Source organism: Aquarana catesbeiana, linkage group LG01, assembly GCF_042186555.1.
Source record: "Aquarana catesbeiana isolate 2022-GZ linkage group LG01, ASM4218655v1, whole genome shotgun sequence".
Taxonomy (NCBI): Eukaryota; Metazoa; Chordata; class Amphibia; order Anura; family Ranidae; genus Aquarana; species Aquarana catesbeiana.
This window is the reverse complement of record NC_133324.1, coordinates 356393693-356404171: the sequence shown is the minus strand read 5'-3', so window position 1 is coordinate 356404171 and position 10479 is coordinate 356393693. Positions and strand designations below refer to the sequence as shown.

Sequence of the window (10479 nt, the reverse complement as noted above, 5' to 3'; positions counted from 1 at the left end):
CGCTGTATAATTGTGAATGGTCCCAAAATCGCGCCAAAAGTAAAAAAAAAATTATTATTAAAAATGCCATAAAACTATCCCCTATTTTGTAGACGCTATAACTTTTGCGCAAACCAATCAATAAACGCTTATTGCGATTTTTTTTACCAAAAATATGTCGAAGAATACGTATCGGCCTAAACTGAGGAAAAAAATTTTTTATATATATTTTTTGGGGATATTTATTATAGCAAAAAGTAAGAAATAATGCGTTTTTTCAAAATTGTCGCTATTTTTTTGTTTATAGCGCAAAAAATAAGAACCGCAGAGGTGATCAAATACTACCAAAGGAAAGCTCTAGTTGTGGGAAAAAGGATGTCAATTTTGTTTGGGAGCCACGTCGCACGACCGCGCAATTGTCAGTTAAAGCAACGCAGTGCCGAATCGCAAAAAGTGCTCTGGTCTTTGGCTAGCCAAATGGTCCGGGGCTTAAGTGGTTAAAGCAAAGAAATTAATTGCTATAAGCAAGCATAATGTCTATAAAAAAACAAAAAACAATTCTGATCACTTCCCCAGAGTAGTTCAATGTTACTGTGGTAACATTATATTGCTCTGGCCAAAGTGTGTTAAAAAAAATTGTAAAAAAAGAAAAAAGAAAAAAATTGAAAAAAATTGTATTAATTTTTTTGTCATACCAGTCAGTGTCCCTGATCTCCGCCACACTAGTTATATGATGATGCTGCACTTCTCTGGTGACAGTATGTAAAAAAAAAAAAAAATAATAATTTCTCCATTTTCCAAAAAATTATGACAAACAATTACAACTTCAAAAAACTCGCCATGCCTCTTACTAAATACGTTGGACTGTCTATGTTCCAAAATGGTGTCATTTGGGGGATATCTGTACTGTCCTGATATATTTGGGCCTCAAGAAATTAGAAATTAGGCTGTCAGTACATCAGGATTGATCAATTTTTAGATTAATCCCATAGTTTGTGGACTTTCCTACAGACTAAATAATATACACTGATTTGGGTTATTTTCCGAAAGAAATGCATTTCTTTTCAGGAAGAAATGCAGACATCATTTTGCCTAACCTTATGAAAAAAAGATAATATTTTTTTTGCAAAATTTTATGACAGAAACAACAAAAAAAAAAAAAAACGTTTTTTTTTTAATTTCCAGTCTTTTTTCATTTATATAGTAAAAAATAAAAAACCCAGTGGTGATTAAATATCATCAAAAGAAAGCTTTATCTGTATGAAAATAATGATAAAAAAATTAATTTGGGTACAGTGTTGTATGACTGCAAATCAAATGATTGATTTTGTATGATTGTCATTCAAAATGTGACAATGCTGAAAGATAACTGCAGTAGTAAACCCCGCTTGGTCATTATTACCTACAGGAAGGGCTATATTAAGGCTTACCTGTAGGTAAAATGAATATCTCCTAAACGTGCACCGTTTAGGGGATATTCACCCTGCATGCAGCCAGTGAGAGCTGTGGCGCATTTGCTCTGAAGGTCCGGCATACCTTGCCAGAACTTCAAAGCTTCTTCCCGGAACCGAAGGCTCCCGCGCGCATGTGTGGGAGTGACGTCATTGTGGCTCCAGTCAAACACTTGCTCGAATTTCGCGAACCCGGAAGAAAGACAGGGGAAACATGTCAGCCCTCTCAGCGGTGACATTACAGCACTGGAGAGCTTTGTTCCAAGGTGAGTATTTTGTAATGTATTGTGATGTGATGCATACTAGCACATCATGTCATTGCATCGCATTTCTGTGCAACATCCTCTTTAAAGTTGGTCTGGACTGGAAGGGGATGAAAGTGTCTGGAATTGAGGTGGTTAAATTCCTTGAATCTAGCAACCGGTGGCCATATTGTGGGGGGCGGCAAACCAACGCCACCCCCCCCACTCGCGGGAGACAGCCGGGAAGGCGCCGATCATCCATCTCCCCCGTGCGAGACGGAAGGGAAGGTGGTGATCAGAGTCCACCTTACCTTAGGAGGCAGATGACAAGGATCTAGGGTAGGGCTGCTGTTCCTCGCTCGAGCTGCTCCTCACTCCGGGGCCGTTGCTTCTCCTCCTGGCCGAACAGGAACCTGACCGATTGGCCAGTCGGGTCTCAGGACCTGCTTCCTGATAGGCTGGGAGGAGAATTAGGAAGACAATAGCAAATAATAATTTGCTATTATCACACAACTGGGTGGGCGTGGGCGCAGTGCTCTGCGCCCCAAGCCCATCCTTTTTTTAAAGCCAATAAGAGCCTCAGGTTCTAATCATGTGCTTCAAAAGAAAAAAAAACACATTGAAATCCATGCATCCGGCGGCCTGCATGTAGATTAGGGGCCGGGCGCATGGATTCTGGGGGTGGCCCCTGCGCTCCTTATGAATGGGCCGCCACTGCTACCAACTGCCATTTAAACCTTAAAGGTTAATTACACTATAAAGAGAGTGGGAACACAGAAAACTCAAAAATGGACAGGAACATGATCAGGAATTATGACAGGGAAATCCTGCTGTTAGAGTTTCACAGACATATAAACAGTGAGTGGCTGACTCTTCCAAGTAGGCTCAGCCTATAATTAAAGAATCACTTTTAGATGGATTGCCACTTTAAGATGTTAATATGTTCAGGGCGAAACTTTAACTTTCCTTTGTCAGGGTGACATTAAACTATACTGATGCCTTTCCTGGAATCGTGCCATTATCTGGTTACCATTTATTAGTTCCATACTCATAAAACAAAAATGTGGGAGTGTCTAGAACTATACTCTGGCTTCTATGCTGAATGAACATTCGGTGTAATATAGAGACGTGAAATTTGTCAGGAAAGCAAACTGCAGATGGGAAGAGGAGCATATCTGTTATGGGGAGACAGAAAAGCATTGCTTGTGAACTAAAAGAAGAAAGGTACTGTACCAGCACAACAGAAAATACAGTAAAGTCACTATAGGCAGCAACAACATTCCGAGCAAAGCAATAGGATGTGCCTGAAGTTTCTGGTTTCAACATGAAGCAACTTATTTCCTCTGTTTACCAGCATTGTGCCAGTCAACCATGCCCTGAATTCTCTCTCTGGGAGCACATCTGCTGTTTAGGTATGCATGTGAACCACAGCGTAAAACAGTATGACACCTTGTTTCCTTTCCTTACTATCGCTTCCCTTCTATTCTCTCTAATCTACTATACAGACATCTTGAAAACACAGCCTTGTGCCATATGCAATGCAAGAAGCAGAGCGTCACCTGTAAAAGTACAGTATCCTAAACCAACCTATAAGAATTCATTGCACTAAAGCCAGACCAAAAAAAGAAAGATGCTTAATAGCACTGCAAATTTGACTCTATCCTATATTTTTGAACAAGCCCATTTCGAGTTGTGTTATTGACTTTCCCTAATATTATTTTGTTGCTTGCTTTATGATTTTGCAACCTGAAACTATATATAAAAATCCAAACTGAAACAAAGATGAAATTTCCTTTTACAAAGTGTGTCATAAACAATACAATATACAAATTAGACTAAGCTATAAAAAAAAGATAACTAGGAAACAAATATGTCAGAATGTTTTTTATTTTTTTTTTTTTTGTTCTTAACTAGAACTGGAAAAATAACAGCTGAAGCAGAAAATACAAGAACCCCCAATAATTTTTAATGTTGCATAGAAACATAAAACAGCGATTGCAGAAAAAAAAAGGGGGGGGTCAATGAGTTTGATCCTTTTTATTTTTTTTTACTTTTTTTTGTTTGCATATCTATGTATATTTTTCCCAAGCATCAATTTAAATCAACTTACTATTGACTGACTCGCTACCTCTGCTGAAAGTCTGTTCCAAGCATCAACTACTATTTGGGTAAAAATAATACTTTTCGAGTTAGTTATGAACTTTCCTCTGAGGTAATGCCCCAGTGTTCTTGATCTTAGCTTTATATTGAAAATACTGCCCTCTTGCTCTTTATTCACAACCTTAATGTCTTTCTTTCCTCAAGACTGTACACATGACAGTGTTGTTTATTACATGTTGGCATTCATTTTCACTAAACAGGTTGTTTTTTTTTTTTTTTCAAGTTTCAAGTGCAAGTTATATAGAAATATATATAATATACAAAAGAAAAGGTGTTTTATAATGCTCCCAAAAAGATTGCTAAATGGAATGAAACACTATTTGCAACTATATAACAAAGAACCAAAATATGGAATTTTTCAAGTGACAAAACACGACAAAACATATATATCAAATTTTTATTTAGAAACATCTAAAAATCAACATATTGTTGTCAAAAATATCAAAACAATACATGGAACAGATGCAACCGATTATAATCTCTACATGTTTCGCCAAACGATGGCTTCCTCAGGAGAACTTTTATCAGGCACTGCATGTATGATCACTATAAATTGAAAATTGGCTATTTGCAACTAATTTCCTGAAATGAAAAGCTAAAATTTAGGTAAATGTAATAAAATAAATGAATGGAGCTCCTTATTCATTAATACATTGTTAATAATGTAGGATGTAATAATTATAGTGACTTGGAGTAATTATTTTCCTAAATAATGGTATTTATGTTTATGACACTGTTTTTAGATAATTTGCTTCACTTGTTTTTTAGTCTAATGTCTTTTTCTAAATGAACATAGAAATGAATAGATCACAAAATATGTTGACTCACAAGGGTTGATTTACTAAAACTGGAGAGTGCAAAATCTGGTACAGCTGTGCGTGGCAGCCAATCAGCTTCCAACTTCTCCTTTTTCAATTAGGCTTTGACAAAAAAGCCTGGAAGCTGATTGGTTTCTATGCAGAACTGCACCAAATTTTGCACTCTCCGGTTTTAGTAAATCAACCCCACAGTGTAAATGGTATACCTTGACATTTTCCTGACTGAATGTGCAGAGAAATATGTCATTTTTTTTAATCAGCATGCTGGCTTTAAGGGCTGGTTCATACCACAAAAACATCCTCCAGATCCTTTCCGGATATGTTTCTGCATGCGTGTTTTTAATGCATTTTTTATGCATTCAAGTGCGTTTTTGTTGTGATTTTCATGTGTTTCCGGAAGCATTCCAGATGCTTTTTTTTCTTTTTTCCAGTGGTGTTTTTTTTTTTTTTTACTGTACTGGGGTCTGGTGCAATGTGGTGCGTTTTTATGCGTTCTGGTGCCTTTTTAAATAGTTTTGCCACATTCCAGTACAGTTCAGTGCAGGAATAATGCAGCATGTTCTACTATTTTTTCTGGAACTGGAACTTTTTTTTTTCTGGAACCTTGAAACTGACCGCACTGGTATGAAATATGCTGTTGGAACCATATAACCTACTTTACATGCGTTTTTGATGCAGTAAAAATAAATGCACTGGACTGCATGTGGTGTGAACGGACAAGTTCACTTTTTCAAAAAAATAAAATAATGGGGGAGTGGCTTGGCAGTGCATGTAGTCAGACGCACGACTTGTGAGCTCCGACGAATCTCCGCTCTTTTATCCTGCTTACTGCCTAACATCACCCGATTTCTGAGATATTTAGCCCTGAGGTGATTGCTACACCTATAATCTACCGGGTGCTGTGTTTCCTGCTCACCGACGAGATGTCTAGACGTGGCTCTGCTACTCGCCTTGCTCTGGACCATACTGGCCAAGATGGATGCTCGGCATAGAAATCTGCCAAGAAGAAGTACATGGAGGCAGCTCAAAAGCTGTTCTCCATGCCTGGTACATGAGACTCCTCTGAGCTGTCTGGAGACATGCTAGAAGATCACAGCGGCTCTCAGTCTGACGCCGACGACACAGTGCCACTTGAGGATACAATGGCGCCATTGCTTCCATGGGACACTGTGAGTACAACCCCTGTTGTTCAAGCCCCGCATATGGCCATGATCTCAGACCCGGCCGGGCCAGAACCTACTCTGCAAGCAATTTTCTCTGCAGTCACGTCATGCAACTTCTCTATCACAGCCCTGGCATCTGAGGTTAAGGGGGTGAAAGCTGAAATGTCATTCCTCCGCCAAGACATGCAAAAATTCAGAGACTGAACCTCAGGCATTGAAGGGCGCGTCAGTACATTGGAGGATGACTGGGCCCCCATGCAGAGGGGCTCAGCAGTTGCTGGTGGCTAAACATTCTGCACGACTCCCCTTTCAACAGTGTCGAATAGCCTTACCTATGGGAGGTGCTGAGTTGCTTTGGACTGGGGGATAAATTTATTAACTGGGTGAAATTGTTGTATGTGGCCCCTACAGCTAGGCTACGCATAAACGGAGATCTAACAGACCCCTTTCCCCTATTCTGGGGTATGAGGCAGGGGTGTCCATTGTCACCCCTGTGACTTGCATTAGCCCTGGAACCACTGGTGGCTACCAAATGGTCATCCCCATCTATTGCAGGCTTTAACAGGGAATCGGGTGTGGAAATAATCTCCCATATACGCTGAAGAAACTCTTCTTTATCTGGGGGACTCGGACGCATCCCTCACCAACGCAATGTCAGTGATTCAGTACTTTGGCTCTTTTTTCGGGATTCTCCATCAACTGGAACAAAACAGTTCTTTTGCCTTTAGATGATCCAATGGTTTAGTTGCCGGTTGTTGCAGAATCCCTTAAGGTAGTCTCCTCATTCAAATATCTGGGAGTTCAGGTGTCTGCCAACCCGTTGAATTACTTAGAAGAGAATTTACTCCCCCTTTTCAAATGACTCCAATTGACCTGTAATACTTGGTGTAAATTACCACTAATAGTAATTGGTAGGATAAACCTAATTAAAATGGTTTGGTGCCCCCAATTGTTGTACATTCTGCACAATTCTCCTCGGTGAATACCTCGCAGATGGTTCACTTGCATTGACACCTTATTCAGATCTTTAATATGGAAAAAACAAGTAGCTAGGATGCGTCTTTCCACACTGCAGTATAGCAAAGATCGGGGAGGGGCAGCAGACCTAATCCTAAGCTTTATTTTTATGCCTCTCAACTACAACACTGAGTAGCTTTGGGTTACCCAATCTGCCACAATCAGCACCCACTATAATTCTCTTAAAACAACTCTGGGCTACTGTTTGGGGATCTCAGGATTTCTTGAAGATACTCCATTATGGTTCGATCCTAATGTGGCAGAAGTATATAAACTGGAAATTTTCCAGGCATGGAAACTGGCTGGCATCTGTAATATTTCTCAATTATATACCCAAAATATACTAAAATCCTTTATGGACCTGCAGGCAGAATTTAACCTACCTAGACAACAATTTTATAACTACCTCCAATTGAGACATGCTTTCCAGGCCCAGGGTCGTATATCCACACTTTCACTTTCGATTCATCCCTTGCTAAGGGACATCTTTTACGGACAAGAGAAAAAGGGCCTGATATCTCATATCTATTCAAGCCTACAATCATCCATACAAGACCCAGCAACTTTACCGTTTAGGAGGGGATGGACACAGGACTTAGGGGGAGATAAATAATGAAATTTGGGAGATGTGCATGCAATCTAGTTATCCAGCAATCTACAGTTTACCAGGTTGGGGTCCCATTGGATCCTTTAATCTGTGTCTTAGGAGCTGTTGATGAAGAAATATATACCCCCCCTCATCAATATAGCAGTGCTTAAACTACTATATAAAGCTCGAAAGCTAGTGGCCAGGTTCTGGCTTTCTCCACGTGTTCCCACTAAGAAACAATGGGTAGAACAAGTCAATTACATCCTGGTCAGGGAGCATTTGACATATCAGCATAGAAATGCGAATCGTAAATTTTATTCCATATGGCAAACCTGGTTCAAAACTCCAGGGTTGGCACCCCCGCAGCTGGACTTGCATTGGTTGCTACAAGCATAAAAGGCATGAATGTCTGTGGAAAAGGATAACATTGACCTCTAGGGTGGGAGGCAAGACAATTTTTACTGTTGTTAATATTTAATTACGTAAGTACAACTATATGCACCCTCTGACCATAGAGGGGAAGTTTCTTTAAAAGAGGGTAGGTAAGGGCAACCACGATCATTCTTTGACCTGTTGGCCTTCTGTTCTTCTGTATTGGGTTGGCAGGTTAGACCCTGCCTACTCGACATGGATGGTTGCTATTGTTTTTATTGTTTTCTATGTGTTATCTGGTACTAACTTACCATCCAATGCCTTTTGTGAAAGTATAATCCTACAAAAAACACCTAAGGTTTAGATTATGGGTATATAGCACTATGACATCAATGTGGTTTTATTCCCTTTATTTGTAGTTTGCATACCTACTGATATAAATATACTGATATAAATATATATACATATATATATTTTTTTTAATGTAACCTGTAATGTATTACAATTGGCACAATAAAACTTCTTTTGATTGAAATTTTTTTTTAAGTTAAATAAAATAAATAAATGCACACCTTTTTGCAGATAAAATAAATGTGCATCTGTTATTTTTTTACTCCGATCCTGGAAAGCACCAGATCCCTGGTGCCATGCAGGACTCCTGCAGACTTGTCAGTGTATCTGTCTGCTCGTACCTTGTACGGGCAGACAGATACAGACTGACAGGAGGAGACATTGAATTACCACAGTTCTCAACAGTGCCATGTTAGTTCATTGAGAACTACAAGTTGACAGCTGCAAAGGCTATCAGTACTTGTAGTTTCCCATTTACAGAACTCTGTTGATGAATGACACGGCCAGGCAAGCGGAAATCCCGCACGGCCACATTATATTCAAACAGTGACAGCGGGCACTCAGGGAAGATACCCGCTCGCTGTCACTGGGAATGGGGCAGAGGGGGAGAGGCTGCAGCTGCTGAAACATGTTACATGTTCCACCCTAAATACAGGTGGAACATGTAACATGTTCCAAAAGGTGAACTTATCCTTTAAAGAAAAAAAACATATCCATATATCCAGCCTAAAGCTTGGCACACACATTACAATCTGAATGTTTAACCTCTTTTAGCTCTACCAGCAACTATAACATATGTAGAATACAGTAAATGCCTACATATTTAGATACAGATTTAACCACTTCCCGCCAAGCCTACAACAGAATGATGGCTGGGAAGAAGTTCTGTTATCCAGACTGGGTGTCATATGACGTCCAGCAGGATAACATGTCGGCGCGTGCCCGTGGGGGCACGCAGCGCGGCGATCGCGAGTGCCGCGTGTCAGTCTGACACTCTGCATCTCCGACCGTGATAAGAAGCCTCTGACAGAGCCTTCTTAACCACGTGATCAGCTGTGACCGATCACAGCTGATCATCGCATGAACCATGAAGTGGCGGTAAACGGCATTCCTCGGTTCGCGCTGACAGGGAGAGCTGATCGGCACTCATTTTAAATCTAAAAGAGATTGTACGCAAAGTTCACAGTCAGATTTTAAAATGTATGGTAAGCTTAAGATTCTTTTTATTATTAATTATTATTAATGCATTATTTATGTCTAAAGCTACATAATCACCCCTTCAATACTTCCCCAATACACATACCAAAACATTGGTATAGCTGCAATTTGGAAGACTTGAAAACATAATTTTGTGTTCTTCAGCCTTGCTCTCTACCTTTTTTTCTTATTACGAAAGACATTACTGGCACTCCCTTTGTTTTGAAATTTCGGATGATGCACAAGACATGGTAACTCATCAAATAAAAAGCATTGCTAGCAGCTGTGTATACGCCTACATTGAACTAGCACCTTTCCATCTAATATCTATGTTCATAAAATGAAGATGTTTGCTTTTGTCTGGTGCTTTTATTTCACAAGAAAAACTAAAACTCTGCTCCCTAGGTGCTACAGTAAATGCACATTGTTCCATAACTAGCTATTTTAGGGATGGAACATGTGAGCAATGGCAATTTCTCATATTCAACAATATGTATTGGGTTATTTTTTAAATGTTTTATTTTTTTCTACTATATTGAAGAATGACCCAGCAATCATTTCCTCCCCTTCATAGCAAGCCTGGAAAGCTCTTCACCGAGTGTGTGTAACATCCAAACATCTATTGAATCAGAAAGAAAAGTTGGAGACACACAATCTCAACAAAAGTTGGCATATTCCTCAATGCTTGTCTATCTTGGCCTCTCTATGTATTTCCAACTTCAAGGAGACCCTGTCATATCACAAAAAAATACAGCCAGCTGCACCTGCAAAAGAATAAGCCAAATATTTACCTCCCTGACAGGCAGCAAGTAAAATCTTTACTGTCCTCTGCTGTCTCTGGGTGCTGCTGCTATTCGATGCTTCTGATTGTATCTGTTATCATGTTGCCCACTGGGCACCCTGGTTCCCCCAGCTAGCCACAGTATTCTGTCTGTCACACCCAGAAATGTTGGATAGCAGCAGTATGTGGAGTCCATAAAGACAGAGAAGATTTTATTCTCTGCCACCAGGGAACTTAGCTTCTACTATTGCAGAAGGAAGTTAGTAGGATTTTTTTTAGAGACGTGACACAATCTGTTAAAGGGAAATTACAGTGAATTTCTATACTTTTTTATTTATTTATTAAATCCAGGGCTAAAA

The 10479-nt window shown here is 39.7% G+C and overlaps 1 protein-coding gene across 6 annotated transcripts in view; it reads left to right on the top strand.

The window, feature by feature from the left end:
- Positions 1–2679: 2679 nt before the first annotated feature.
- SYK (spleen associated tyrosine kinase) overlaps positions 2680–10479 on the top strand; it is a 231216-nt gene continuing 223416 nt past the window's right edge. For 2 of the 6 annotated variants that reach the window (XM_073632919.1, XM_073632909.1), the window contains exon 1: positions 2680–2896. The gene's annotated coding sequence lies outside the window, so the exon portion shown is untranslated. Of the gene's footprint in view, positions 3085–10479 lie in introns of all 6 variants that reach the window. The other 4 variants (XM_073632913.1, XM_073632905.1, XM_073632922.1 and 1 more) reach the window with 3 other exon arrangements.